Genomic DNA, 14,568 nt, shown 5'->3' with positions numbered 1-14,568 from the left:
TTTAGGGAGATGTCTTATGGTGTGTGGGAACAAGGGGGAATAGGTACTCCATGGATGTTTCTGTGCCTCCCACTGCACAGTCAAGTTTTTTGAGCTCACGTTCTCTTCTGGTCTTAAATTTCTACTATCCCAGTATCTCTCTAATTGGCATGGAAATGTCTTCACATAGAATGGAATCATAGAATCACAGAATCGTTAAGGTTGGAAAAGACCCTTAAGATCATCGACTCCAACCGCTAACCTATCACTGACAAGTCCACCACTAAACCATATCCTCAAGCACCACGTCTACCCTTCTTTTAAATACTTCCAGCGATGGAGACATGTTTATGTGTCACAGAAAGCTGTTTTTGAAAGTAGAGTTTTTAAAGGGGTTTCAGGAGTCTGAAAGGGAGGAAACAAATAAAAGAGAATGTGAATGGTGAAATGTACAGATAAGGAAATTTTAGATAGCAAGCAGAAGCCTTTCTGAGATGCCATGATACAGGGGAAGCTTGTGTTAAAATAAAGTGCCCAGGGTAATAAAGAAAATGGCAATTTCTCAATTCATTGTAGGAACTGGACTTCCAAGGAAGTGAAGTAATTGAAATCAGACATTATTAGCTGGAAGGGAAAGCATAAATCACTAGCTGGAGGAAAATGAAATGACAAATGGATGGGAGTGCTGGGGAATAGGCACCAGTACAGCTAAAATGACAACAACAAAAGATAAAATCTATAGCTGTTCTACAGAGCCAAGTTTTGTGGGTGGAGAGAAATAAGGTATCCTGGTTTACTTATCTTTAGTAATTTGAACAGTTGATATCTGACTACACACTTGCTACTTTTATTTTGATACCAGTTACAGTTGTGGACAGAACATGGAGAACATATTTGGAAAGCCTCTTCTGATGTCGGTGGAGTTTCTTGGATTTGATAGGCAATGTCTCTACCTGCATAACCACCAGTATTTTCTATACTTGTAATAGTTTCATTCTGTTGAAGACAGTGGCCATTTTGTAGTAGATTCAATTGTTGTGTACTCCAGACTTACATCTATACTTCAAGCTGGGACTCTTGTTCATGGAAACTGGATGCCAGGCTTTTTGAGTGATTTTAATCTGAAATGATTTTGATTTAGATTGCAAAATGCCTTTTATGATAAGGAAACATGAAATAACAGAAGGCAAACTTCTCCTTGAAGGTAATTCTTACCTACAGACTGCAGTATTTGAATGTAAATCTATAAATCTGGCATGCTGTAGTTGTTTCACCAAAAAAACCCAAGTCCCCAAACCAACAATACCCATAGGTTTAAATGGCATTGTTTAGATATGGAAAGGCTGACCTGACACAGCTCAGCACTTTCTACTAAAAGTTTTTTCCCTGACATGTTTCAAACACAATGTCACATTAAAATAAATACTTAACATTTTGTCTCTTTCACAGGAGCCTGCATAAAGCACTTACCATATCCTTAAAAATCCTCTCCTGTGCAGATTCTCCTGAACCACAGGTAAATATTCCATTTAATCCACAGCCAGAAATCTTGCTGGGGTGTGGTGGGTTGACCTTGGCTGGACACCAGGTCCCCACCAAAGCTGCTCTATCACTCCCCTCCTCAGCTGGACAGGGGAGAGGAAAAGTCACCAAAATATAACAAAATAATTCTGGGCCGAGGTAAGGACAGGGGGATCACTCAGCAATTATCATCACAGGCAAAACAGACTCGACTTGGGGAAATTAGTTTAATTTATTACCAGTCAAAATCAGAGTAGGATAATGAGAAAATAAAAGTTGAATCTTAAAACACTTTCCCCGCACCCCTCACTTCTTCCCAGGCTCAACTTCACTCCCAATTTTCTCTACCTCCTCCCACCGAACAGCACAGGGGAACAGGGAATGGGGATTGTGGCCATTTCATCACACCTTGTCTCTGCTGCTCCTTCCTCTTCAGGGGAGGACTCCTCACACTCTTCCCCTGCTCCAGTGTGGGGTCCCTCCCATGGGAGACAGTTCTCCATGAACTTCTCCAACGTGGGTCCTTCCCCAGTTCCTCGTGAACTGCTCTAACATGGGTCCCTTCCACGGGGTGCAGTTCTTTAGGAACAGACTGCTCCAGCATGGGCCCCCCATGGGGTCACAAGTCCTGCCACCAAACCTGCCCCAGCATGGGCTCCTCTCCACATAGGCCACAGGTCCTGCCAGGAGCCTGCTCCAGCATGGGCTTCCCACAGGGTCACAGCCTCCTCCGGGCACATCTGCCTGCTCTGGTGTGGGTCCTCCATGGGCTGCAGGTGGATATCTGCTCCACTGTTAACCTCCATGGGCTGCAGGGGGACAGCCTGCCTCACCGTGGTCTTCACCAGGGGCTGCACGGGAATCTCTGCTCTGGTGCCTGGAGCACCTCCTCCCCCTCCTTCTCCACCAACCTTGGTGTCTGCAGGGTTGCTGCTCACACATATTCTCACTCCTCCCTCTGGCTGCAGTTTCTCTTGTGCAGTTTTTTTCTCCCTTCTTAAATACATTATCCCAGAGGTGCCACCACTGCTGTTGATGGGCTTCGCCTTGGCCAGCAGCGGGTCCATTGGCTCTATCAGACTTAGAGGAAGCTCCTAGCAGCTTCTCACAAAAGCCACCCCTGTAGCCCCCACTACCAAAACCTTGCCGCACAAACCCAATGCATGGACACAAAAGTGCATCTATGCTTTGGGCCTCTGACTTCTGCTGTAACTAAGCAATCTGTCATTCTCTTTCTGTAAGTGACATTTTCTGCCCTTTCATTCATTCCAAATAGGTTTTCTGTTTAACCTTGTGGTACCAAAGCATTTCATTGTGTTTGAAAGTAATGGCATTTGGTAATTGGCAATGCACCAAGTGGTAAAGGGCACCCCAAGTAATTTACTTGAATGCTGTCTGTATGAAAGCTGAAATAATTTGATTCTTCAGCAAAGGGATATGAGCATACTAACAGCATCTTCCAAGCCATTAGTGTAAAGAGGCTGATAGCAGGCTGCCTTGGCCCTGCACTTTCCCTTTCACTTATTAAAATTAATAATCAACACCTATTGATAAGGAGGATAAGTAGTAAAGGTTTAAAAGTGTTTGAAATTATTTTTCATAGTTGTTTTTGATGGCTAGGTTATATAGACACATTACTGTAACTCTACATTTCAATATTTAATTAAAAATAGTCAGTAGGTTTTACGGTTATGAATAATTTTCTGTCTATATATTTGAAAGTTCAAAATGTTCACAGGATGAAATTGTAGTTTTCTGGCCAATCCTAAGTATTATCTGTATGCACACATGGCAGAGAAAGAAAATGAATTATAAATATACGTGTGTGTGTGTATACGAGTGGATACAAAAGGGAATGTGTACACGCATCATTGTGGATTAAAAGGCAATGCAAGCCGTGGGGCTGTGTACAGGGCTGGGAGTTAGAAATTAAAAAGCATATGATGCTTGAACAAAATTATTGAAATATATGTTTGAACATATGACTTTACATGAATCATTTAGTGTGTCCTAAGTTTCTCCTTCTTCAAAATGGAAAAGAAGAATTAATTCTGTGGAGCATATTGAGATCTTTAAATATTTGTTCCGGGCAAGGAGGGGCAGGCAGAACAGGGAACCTTGCTAGCTGCTATTATTTTCTTCTCTTGACATAAAAACGTAATGATTCATTTTGATCAAGGCCATTGTTTTTTTATTTAGTCTTTTTCACATTAGTAGGCATTATTAGCTAATCATTATCAAAACATAAGCTAAGTATATGTATTTTATTCAGTTACAGGTGAGAATTATTTGCCTAAACAGAAAAAGAACGGAGTAAGGAGAGAGGCACAAGTACGAGAAGTGACTTGCATAATGATCTGACTGAGAAATCCCACCAGAAATAGAAGAGCTTTCTAGATATATATATATATTGATATGTAGTGCTGGTTTTTTTTTGTCTACTGTTTCCCATTCAGAACAATTCTTACTCATTTGCATGTCATTATACAGTGCTGATGGGCTTACTAGTGACAAGAATCACATAAGTCTGCAGGTTCGGCAATAGTTCAGCTACACAGATAGGTGTTCATTCATTCTCAATGGCATAAGTTTTGGTGATATACGGCTTTCAGTGTACATTATTCATCCTCAGTTATGGTGGAATAGACAAAGAATTGGAAGACACAGTCACGTCTGTGTGCCTGAATGAAGAGCCACTGTGTCACGCTTATAGAGACTGAAGTGTCATCCAAGTGAATTAATTATAACAATCTGTTTTCCGATTCCATCTGGCAATTATTCCCTTTTCAGAATAGTTAGCTTGATTTTGTTTACAGATTTTGTACAAACTTTGCAACAGACCCATAACCATGTCACCAATTCACTGCCTCTTCAGGGGGATAGGGAGAAAGCTGTGCAACCGTGTGGAGGTTACAGCCGCACTGAGCCTGGAGTGGGGGGCCGCCATGCTCTGCCATTGCCTGAGAGCATCAGGGCAAGTGTCTCTCTCTGATTCACACATCAGATTTCTGAATATGGCTAATGAATGAGGTACCCCAAATGACTCTGATTCTCTGTTCTTCCAGTTGTGAAATCTTAATCTGTCTGTCTATAGTGCCTGAGATCTACTTCGTGGAAGGGACACTTTAATCGTTTTTCATAAAGCACTTATGTTTTGGTGATGACATATCATGTTATGATATGCATTCATGTTGGAGTCGATAGGGCAAAAAAAGCTGAATGTAGCTCATGTCTGTCAATGTGGATGCATGGAAATAGTAATATTTCTTGTTAGACTGAAGTTCCTTTTTAAACTTGCAACAGTGTCTTGTAATGTTTGTTGCTATGAGAGTTGTCTTCAAACTGCAGCTGAATTTCACACATGCTGCCAGAGTGCCTTTATCCTCAGCTTCCTTCGAATTACATAATTCTGTGCTAATACTTTTTTGGCCTCCACATCACACCTTTAGAACAACTCTGTTCCTTTGGACTTTCTAAGGTTAATATCAACTACTTTTTTTTCCTGTGATGAACCTAAATATAGTAAGATATAACAGTCATTAACAAGCATTTCCATTAGTGGGATATCTCCACATTAATCCTACAAATAACTAGTACTAAACCTTGAAGTACTCAAGACAAATTCAGAGCATGAATAAACAGGAGCTGGATTTACATCTCATTACTGCAAACCTGAAGCTGGCTCTTATACTTCTTTAATGTCCAGCGGAGTTTAACTAATAGTGGTCTTGAATCAAATGTTGGATGGATGTGTGCATACACATGTATGTGTATGAAACTATATTAGTTCTACCAAAAGATATTTCACTGGTTTTTTTTTCAAGAGGAGCGAAGAACTGCAGGTTAAGGGAGGAATTTTATTTAATTGAAACATGTTAGGTGTCTCATGGTTGTTCAATGAATGAATCCATCATGACAGTGCTGTCTCCAGGGAAACTTTGAAAGCTATTACTGAGAAACTCAATGAAGATCAATTATCTCCTACCACCTGCACATGTGCAATATGTTTAAAGAATGGCAACTGCATGTAATGGAAATAATGGCAAAGATAGTAGTTTTTTTTTTCTCTCCTTCAGTGTATCAGTCATAGTAATCAGCTGCTTCTTTCTGTGTCCTAACAGAGGAATTATGAGGAGAAAGTGCTTTGAATACCAGGGGAGATGTTGTCTTGACAGCATATGTCCCTTTGCTATATGTTGAAGTATCTTTACAAAAGGTAGGTCTTTCTCTGTGCCAGTGGGCCATCAAGAGCAATCTCAAAGCAAAGAAGGTCCCTTACTAGCTAGGTTCCTACCACAGAGCAGACTTTTCTGATAGCTCAGCCGAAAGCTGTGTCTTGGGTTTGCTTCATTAGCAAGTGCTGCTAATTGCCAGCAGTGGCAAAGCACAGGGATATTCAGAGCCCTCCCTTCAGCACTGTAAGAGAAGAAAAGATTTTTACAGGCGAAGAAACAGCATGAACTACTGCAGAAGTGATTCCTTTAAAGATTCATGGATCTAAATATTATTATGATTATTAAGGATGATACAGTGCTTAAAGCCATTAGTACAACTCTTACATAAATGCAGGGTAAGCACTTTTTAATAGCCTGGAATTACATAATCTAAGGGATATTCAAAACTAGAAATCTGCATTATAAAAATATGCATTACAATTGTTATATCAGTTAATTCTGCTGAATTTGTCTCATTTCTGGATTTGCTTATAAATCTTAATTAGCCACTGAGGAACTGAAAGAAAGTAAGAGATTACAAAAACAAACAAACAAAAAAACAAAAACCAAAATAAAAGGTTTAGATAAAACCTGTTAAATTATGAGAAAGATTTCTGTCACTTATCAAGAATAATAAATTAATTGACTTTAGGTTTTACCACCGCCATAGTACAAAGCATGTTTTAGTCCTGGTTTTCAATATTCAGAGCAAGTTGTCTTTGTATTTTCATGGAAGCAAGGACCTAAGAATGTAGATTCTTATGGAGATGCCATATGCTTTATCAATATGCTTTATATAAAAGCAAAGAAGCTGTGGGTTTGGCAATGTCCTACGTCTTTTGAAGTTAGATGGGCAAATGTCTTCAAAAATCATTTGCTTATGTAAAATGCAAACCAGCTTTGCCACTTTCACACTAAAGTGGTATATACACCACCAAGTAAATATACAGTATCTGGTTGCTTTGAAAGTTTTAGGGTGTTGATGGGAAAAATTCCATCACTAATGAAGAGATCAGCAAACTAAAGAAATGTTCAACCTCAACAGAACTGGAAACCATTCACTACATTCAGGGCACCCACCTGGATGCCAGCACATACCCCATTCCTCACATGCAGGGGAAACAACCAGTCTAAGAGAAAACCTGACAGCCCAAGGGGAACCAGCAGCTGCCAGTACTGCCGGACAAATGGAAACTTGGAAAATGAGTGAGAGGCCTGGAGACCCCCCATGCTTTTTGATTCTGAAATGCCTCAGCCCCCCTGGATGTTAGCCTATAATATATTACCAAAAATACCCTGTAGCTCTAAAAAAATCTGTTTCTCCTGCTATCTTTTCTTATAAATAGTCATAGTTATAGACCACTCACTGCACATACTGAGCCTCATTTGTTTTTCCTGTCCTTGGTATTGAGTTACTGAATTTCAGCAGTAGTGGCTGGAGCTGCCATACTGAGGAAGCAGCAGGATGAAACTTCTCCATGGCGCAGCCTGTTCTCCCCTTCATGTTTCACAGAGTAGATAAAACACACTCCTGTGCTAGCTGTGCAGGAGAAGGGACAGCTTTAGCTCCTACAGCCACCCTATAAAATTTCTGCTTGCATTCAGGATAAGTGGTAAGGATTCACCGACTCAAGGGCCAGCACAGCCTATCCTGTTTATCTAGTTTACAGCCTTGTATGCAGAATATTTGCTGGAAGAAATGGATTATAGAGTTTTTGAAACCATCCTGCATCATTTTAGAGACTCTGAGTGGTGGTGGTGCTGCCTAGGGAACATACTGATGTTTAAACACCCTTGTCACAAGGAAACTTGGCTTTTTTCATATGTGACTGTTGAACTGCACCTTCTAAGCCACTTGTCCTGCGATGCCTTTCTGGCTAGCCAGGCAGACAAGCTGCCTCCGGTTGCACATGTGTTTTCAATGTCTAAACGGGTAAGGAAGGAATTACTCCCCAGCGTTCTCTTTGTATAATCAAATATATGATTTTCTAGCCACTGGATAATTCTTGTGAAATTTAGACTGTGCAGCAGAAAGCAGTTCATATCTTTTAAAACTTGACACTCAGTTAAGATTTTATCATACAAAACAAGAAGCACAGAGATGCTTCTCTCCTATTGTGGTCTCATCTGTGCTTTGCTACTAATAAATTAAAATCTCTCTGTTCACTTGTGTATTGCCAAAATGTCATAGCTGTTGAACACCCCATTTATTTAGCCTTAGTGTTGCTCATCAGACTTGCTTACTCTAGGAATTACTCTGCCATAGTTAATGGTACGAACAAAAATTTGGATTATGCCTCATGTATTGATTTCCAGTCAAACCAAGAGGAAATGCATTATTTCACAGGTATGCCTTCTCCTGTGTTACTAATGCAGCCTTAGACTATAGCCTTTTTACCTGAAAAGTATTTAATTTAGTAATGTCAGATAGTTGGCTCTTTTTAACTCATTAATATAACAAAGGGCAGCTATATATGGAATGATTCTTATGGAATATATTTTATGCCTATCTGTTACTGCAGGATATAGAGAGGATAATTTATAATTCTGAGGCAATGTCCTACAGACAGTGTATAGCATGGTGGCAAATGGGAAAACATGAACACAAGCAGATGGATCTGGGCGTGGTTCATGTCACACATACTGGTTTACACTGGGGCAGAGCACCAGGGCTAATTTCTCGCCAGCAGGAACAGCCTGCAATGTGTCACTTGGGGCAATCACCAGTGTTTACCAAAATAATTCAGCTGAGAAGGCAGGCGTGCTCACAGCGCTGTGTATCCCTGCCTGAGCACTGGCAGCACAACTGCACAGGAATAGCCAAGGGCAGTATTTTACTTCCAGAATAGTACGCCAGAGTGACAGACTACGTAATGTGTTCAGGTATGTCTGCTGATGGTGTCTAGGTTTATTTTGGATTGACTGATAGGGCTTCCCAGGCACCCACAGTTACTGATCAAAAAAGTCATTCTGCAGTGACAGTGAGGTGACAAGCACACTGATGGCAGAATGTACTGCACCATACCATCTACTGAAGTGGTGATTAGCACAGGAATGCCAGAATTTGCACGAAGAAGGCAGCTCTTGGTAATGCTAAAGATTATGGTTAGATTTGCAATACAGTGTTTTCAAAACAACGTAGTAATACTTGAGATACTCCAAAAAAAGCAGCCTAACCAAATGCAATATTTAGCAATGATGCTGTTTTGGAAAAGTGAATCACAGTGATTAAATACTATTTTCTATTTAAAATTTGAACTTGCTGTTAGTAATATCACAAGGGCTACTCATTCTATGAAATAGGTAGCCCAGATCTCACCAAAGTCACTAGGAATCTTTCCTCACAGTCTGACGGGAGCTAGCTTATGCCTTTTGTACACCGATACAGATTTCAGGAAGGAAGTTGCTCCATGAAAAAAACATTTACAAGCTAAGACAAGATGATGTGAAAGAGAAATAAGTAATATACTTCACTACAGTTATTATTTATCACTTTTCTAACCTGCTTTCTGTTCAATTCACAAATTGTACTAAGTCTGGGTTTCAGAAAGGAATATTCCTGATGTACCCCCTGCAGGGGGTTTCAAGAAAAATTCAGTTCTGGGTAATGGTGTAAGTTTTCAGTATGCCCACTTAACTGAGTCTTTCCACTTAGAACTACATTTTCTTGCTTTCTCTTTATCTGCAGGTGGGAACTATCAGAATTCACCAAGTTTATTTTAACCAATAGTGGGGTTTGGTAGCACAAATATGTGAACGGTCATTTCAACAGCCTCCTGGAATCCTGTGAGCTTATTTCTTCACCACCATATCTACCTGCAAAGAGACAGCTTGACAGAGAGAGAAATATATTTGAAATATGCCAAAAAGATACCTACACCCAAAGGATATCCGCAGAAGCCTGTGTAGGGGCCAAAGGGTACACTGTGATTTAAGAGGCATAAGCTTGGCACAGGGCTTGTGCATGTTTGGCAGCTCTCCCTAATGTGCACAGAAAGGGCTCACATGTTGCGCTTTCCTCGGTGCAAGCAGCAAGAGCTTGCTTCTGTGACGTCTTAAGTGTCTGTCGGGAGCTCAGCAGCCTCTGTTCCTGTTAGCACTATGTTGTCTTGGATCCTGCTCTTCAAAGCTTCTGGATAAGCTATAATTAATGACTTAACAGGATTTCGAGGACCTCTTAGCATGTTGGCAAATGGACTTCAGCTGGGGTCTCAGATACTCAGAACTACTCAGAATCAGCTTGGAATGGAAAATGGCATTTTAAAACAGGCTATATTTAATAACTTTTCACACTGCCAACAGCAGTATAGGGTTCAAGAGAAGGACTGAAAGCAGGATGCAGATACCTGTTGGTTGTATAGTCACATTTTGTACCTCCCTCCCTCTCCTTTCTTTTCAAGGGGATTTTTATAGCTACATTTCCCATTCCGTACTTTCTTCCTTTATACCTATATTATAATCCCCATCACCCCGAGCTGAAGAAATGAGCTGTCTAGCAGTCTTGTCTATTTTAGGAAATCTAATGATTTACCTATAAACAGAAAGGCACATGTCTGCAAGGTTCATCATAGTAAGCCTTGTGCTCCTAATAAAATATTGATTTCCTCTCATCCAATAATTTGTGTCTTCAATTGGCTTGATCAGGCAGCCTGCTATTTTTTCACAAGACACAGAATCACCAAAGGAATTAAGGTCTTTTTAGAATAAGAATGTGCTATTAATATTTTTAAAAGATAGTATATTCATACACAACTTTGAACAGAGTGTTATTACAGAGAGATGAATCCCTGCAAGGCAAGCACTCTTGCTGTGCCCAAGTGAAACAGACTTCTATTTTTACACTTAGCTGAATTAATTTATTGAATTGGTGCACACTATAGTTAAAGGTCACTACATACACATAATTTCTAATAGCTGCAACTTTTTGTGTGAATTCTCAAGTGCCATAGATAGAAAAATGAAAGCCAGGTTGAAGACAATAGGGTTCTCCCATTCTGTGCTGAGATGAAGACTTCTTCAGTACCCTCTGTATAAGAATCGTTGAGGTTTAGCACCTCACACTGAACTCAATACTTTTCTACAAATGGCTGATAGGAAGGAAGAAATACAGTTATCTCAGGACAAAGAGGATATTTTCAGAGCTCTGTATTGTCTGCTTGGCATCAGTTTTCTATAATACTTTATATTAGCATGACATATGTAACATGTATATAATTAGACTACTTGCTGCACTGTGTTCAGACTCTGATTTTATTTACATCTTTGCTGTAGGAGCAAAGCTGGGAGCTCGCCTGCTGACCCCGTGTAGCGCGTCCTCAAGGAGAAGTGAGGCCTGACACAAGAAATGAGCAAAACAACGTCCCGGAATGACAGCACGATAGAAGAGGGGAGAATGTGGGCAGAGTTACTCTTGCCCAGCAGATAAGTCTCTACCTTAAGCAAAAGTCCTGCATGTGGCTTAGTATGAATGGCAAGTACAGCTATTGCTCATGTTAATTACATAGACAAGGTCTGCACAGGATCAGGCCTGTACGTTCCTTTAGCATCTGTTTTATCTGATCATGTTCCCACAAGACCAGAAATTCCAGATACCCTCCTTATTGACAAAGTTTTGTGGCATACATTTTCTCCTTCTGTCTTGAATAGCATAGAGTGAAAATGATTGGGATGTCTGTTTTTCTTTTGGTGAATTACACAACCACTTGTTCCTGAAAAAAGATTGTGTTAGTGGGAAATTATAATGATAATAATAACAATAATAACTGTGATGGTAGGAGCTATTGAGATAACATTACCAAAATATATTCTGACATTAAAAACTAATCCTGGTTCCAACACTTCAGAAAGTCTTGCAGTTACAGAGTCTGAAACTGAAATTGTTTTCTTGCCAAGGATTTACATTCCCAGAAGCTGAATGTACCTCTGGTCCTCCTGACCCTTTATTGATTAGTTCTATTTTAGTTGCTGATAAGTGTTGTTGGCATTGTTTACAACTACAGACCATGATAGAGTCAATATTAATTGAGGCGAGAGCATGCATCATCCCTGTGTTCAGCTCTGGCACAAATTGCTATTCCTGGATTGCAAAAGGGAAGGATGAAGGGTATTTTTCAACGTTCTTGAAAGGGAAGTATAAATGGAAGACGTCAAAAAGCCTCAATTTCCCTGTTTTAATTCTTGTTTTCCTTAATTTGTCTGGTAATGTGAAAATGGGTTTAGTCTGCGTGTAGGACTGACAAAACAATAAAACATAATAGTGTGTCCATTTTTAAAGCTTTATGTAAACCACCAATACCCATAAGGAACAGATGCGTTAAAACAATCTGAGGACACGCAAATCTGCAGGGTACTGAACTAGGGGTTATAACTAGACAATTGCTTCCTCTTTCTGATGTTTATTGTACTGGCTAGGGGAAATACTGAGTTTCAAGTTTTTTTATTCTCAGAACACTTTCGTAACTTTAAATAAAGGAAGCTTTAGATAAGAGTGGTAACAGACTATATGCAAACAAACCAATTGTGGAAATTTCTTTGTGTTTCTGATGGTGCTCCGAGACCCTCCGACAAAAACTGTAGGCTGAGTATTCAATACTATCAATGGGATCTAGAACCGGAGCCAACACATCTTTCATCTTTGCTATATATGTTCTCTCCTGTCATCAGAGGACAAGTTCTGTCACGGCTCAGACAAGTACTGTCATGACTCAATATCTGAAGTTGCAGCATGGAAGCAGAATAGGTTAGAGGCAGATATCACTGATGTGTCAGCAGATGAAGCACCGTCATCAGCTACTGAGCCTTTTCAAAGCTTCCTGTGAATGCCCCCACTACTCACCCTAGGAAGTTTTACAGCTGTGTTTGCAGTGCTGGCCACGGGTCCATCACACAGCAGCTTGGCTGTCCTTTTAAATGTGCTTCCTTGGTAAACTGTACTTAAAGGATAAGCAAGCAATGATGTGCTGACTCCTGAGGGAGCTGGAAAGGCTTTTTGTGGATCTTGCACCAAGCTCCATGGTCAACAGCTCAGAGAAATTTTAACTAGGTATAGCTTGTCAAATACTTTGAGCACCTCACTGCAATGCTTGCATATCTATGAAAACATTGCAAAGCAAATAAATACATTTAATACTTTCCTTGGTGATACTCATATCTGAAAATATGAAGAAAATTTCTCAACAATGAAAGCTGATTGTAGATTAGCCAACTTCATGACAGAAATTTCTTCAAGAGGGACTTTTGAAATGAAACAAATCAAAAGACAGTGGGGAACAATTCTGTAGGAGAATGGGATGATGGAGTCATGTTATTATTAATTAGTGCTACTGTAACTCAAGTTCTGAATTGGATATTTACTTTTACTTTTAAAAGTCTAGATGAAGATTTCATATTTATGTGTTAGAAAAGCATATTGACTCCTTAATTAGGTTTTCGATGGATTAATGGAGGGTTTGCCAGTGAATTTAGCTCATACATGACTAACTCATACTGGTATCCCCACAGCTTGATTAATGGCTGAATTTCTAAAGCATGGTTTCATTTGGTACCCTAGCTTTTATTAAATGTCTTTAACTATCACTGCAATGATGGATTTCCTAAAAATAGCTTTTGAACTACAGATCAGTCTTTGCTGAGTCAACAAGACTAGTGGAAGACTTTCAGCCCAAGAAAATTACACTCAGTATAAGTGAAGGACAAAGAAATGTATTTTTTTTTATTTTAACTAACGCAAACCCATCTCATTTATTGGCAATTATTTTCTTTCCCTGCCTTTCATTGCAGAGGAAATAGCAGCCTGTTTTAAATAGGTAGTTGTAATTCCTGCCCAACATAGCACCCTACAGTTATTCATACTGTGTTTATTCCCATCTTATTATTAATATGATGTAAGGGCTTAGCAAGATTCTTCTCATTATCCTTCCCAAATGAGAGCAAAATGAACAAGCAGTTAGCTACCAAGGACTAAAGCCTGTGTGTGGGAGAACAGTATGGTGCTAAAAGGTTAAGGAACTGGTCCTCCTTCGCCCTCTGAGGATGTATATGACAATTTTCCAGTGAGTGTGCACCAGTGTCATGATTTTGGCTGGGATAGAGTTAATTTTCTTCACTGTAGCTGGTACAGTGCTGTGTTTTGGATTTAGTATGAGAATAATGTTGATAGCACACCGATATTTTCGTTGTTGCTAAGCAGTGCTTACACTAGTCAAGGACTTTTCCAGCTCCCCATGGTCTGCCAGGGGCACAAGAAGCCAGGAGGGGAGGGGGCACAACCAAGACAGCTGATCCAATCTGGCCAAAGGGATATTCCATATCATATGACATCACGCTCAGTAAATTAATGGGGGGGAGCTGGCCAAGGGAGGCAGCGGCTGTGGCATAGGGACTGGTAGTGTTGGTCGGTGGGTGGTGAGAGGTTACATCACTTGTTGTTTGCCTGGTTTCCCCTCCACCCCAGGTTTTGCCTCTCTCTCATTATTTTCATTTTCATTATATTATTATTGTTATTATTACTATTAAAATCACTGTTTTATTTTAATTATTAAACTGTTCTTATCTCAGCCCATGAGTTTTCTTACTCGTGCTCTTCCAATCCTCTCCCCCATCCCACTGGGGTGGGGGGAGTAAAGTGAGTGGCTGTGCGGTGCTTAGTTGCTGACTGGGGCTAAACCACGACACCGAAGCAGAGAGCTGAGTGACACCTAGCATTTACAAGTTGAAAGCTTTTCTGAAATAAAAGCCTGACGTGAGCTGATGGAAAGAGCTGGTTCCTCATAGCAGCAACAGGAGGCTTTACTATCCAAAGGCTAGCTTCATGACAGACGTAAAGCTGCCTGGCTTCACTGAATATATCTTCTCC

General features: G+C 40.1%; 1 long non-coding RNA gene across 1 annotated transcript; it reads left to right on the top strand.

The window, feature by feature from the left end:
• Positions 1-1,428: 1,428 nt before the first annotated feature.
• On the top strand, positions 1,429-14,269 carry LOC142061948 (uncharacterized). Its single transcript, XR_012662318.1, has 3 exons — positions 1,429-1,495; positions 5,622-5,716; positions 10,986-14,269. It is a non-coding gene; the product is annotated as an uncharacterized LOC142061948 (long non-coding RNA).
• Positions 14,270-14,568: the final 299 nt, after the last annotated feature.

This window comes from Phalacrocorax aristotelis, chromosome 9, assembly GCF_949628215.1.
Source record: "Phalacrocorax aristotelis chromosome 9, bGulAri2.1, whole genome shotgun sequence".
Lineage (NCBI taxonomy): Eukaryota > Metazoa > Chordata > Aves > Suliformes > Phalacrocoracidae > Phalacrocorax > Phalacrocorax aristotelis.
Note: the sequence above shows the minus strand (reverse complement) of the source record. Positions and strands in the feature narration are given on the sequence as shown.